Below are 303 nucleotides of genomic sequence, written 5' to 3'. Positions count from 1 at the left end.
AAAAGGCATCAAATGACAGATTAGACATTTGTATTACATGTCACAAAAAGTGACATTTATTTCCATAATTTACACTTTCAAAATAACAGAAAACAAAAAAATGGTGTCTGCAAAAGTTTGGGCACCCTGCAGAGTTAATACCTTGTACTGCCCCCTTTGCCAAGTATCACAGCTTGGAAACGCTTCTTGTAGCCAGCCAAGAGTCTTTCAATTCTTGTTTGAGGTATCTTCGCCCAGTCTTCCTTCCAAAAGTCTTTCAGTTCTTTGAGATTTCTGGACTGTCTGTCAGGCACTGCTCTTTTA

Source organism: Etheostoma spectabile, chromosome 6 (genome assembly GCF_008692095.1).
Source record: "Etheostoma spectabile isolate EspeVRDwgs_2016 chromosome 6, UIUC_Espe_1.0, whole genome shotgun sequence".
In the NCBI taxonomy this organism is placed as follows: domain Eukaryota; kingdom Metazoa; phylum Chordata; class Actinopteri; order Perciformes; family Percidae; genus Etheostoma; species Etheostoma spectabile.
Note: the sequence above shows the minus strand (reverse complement) of the source record.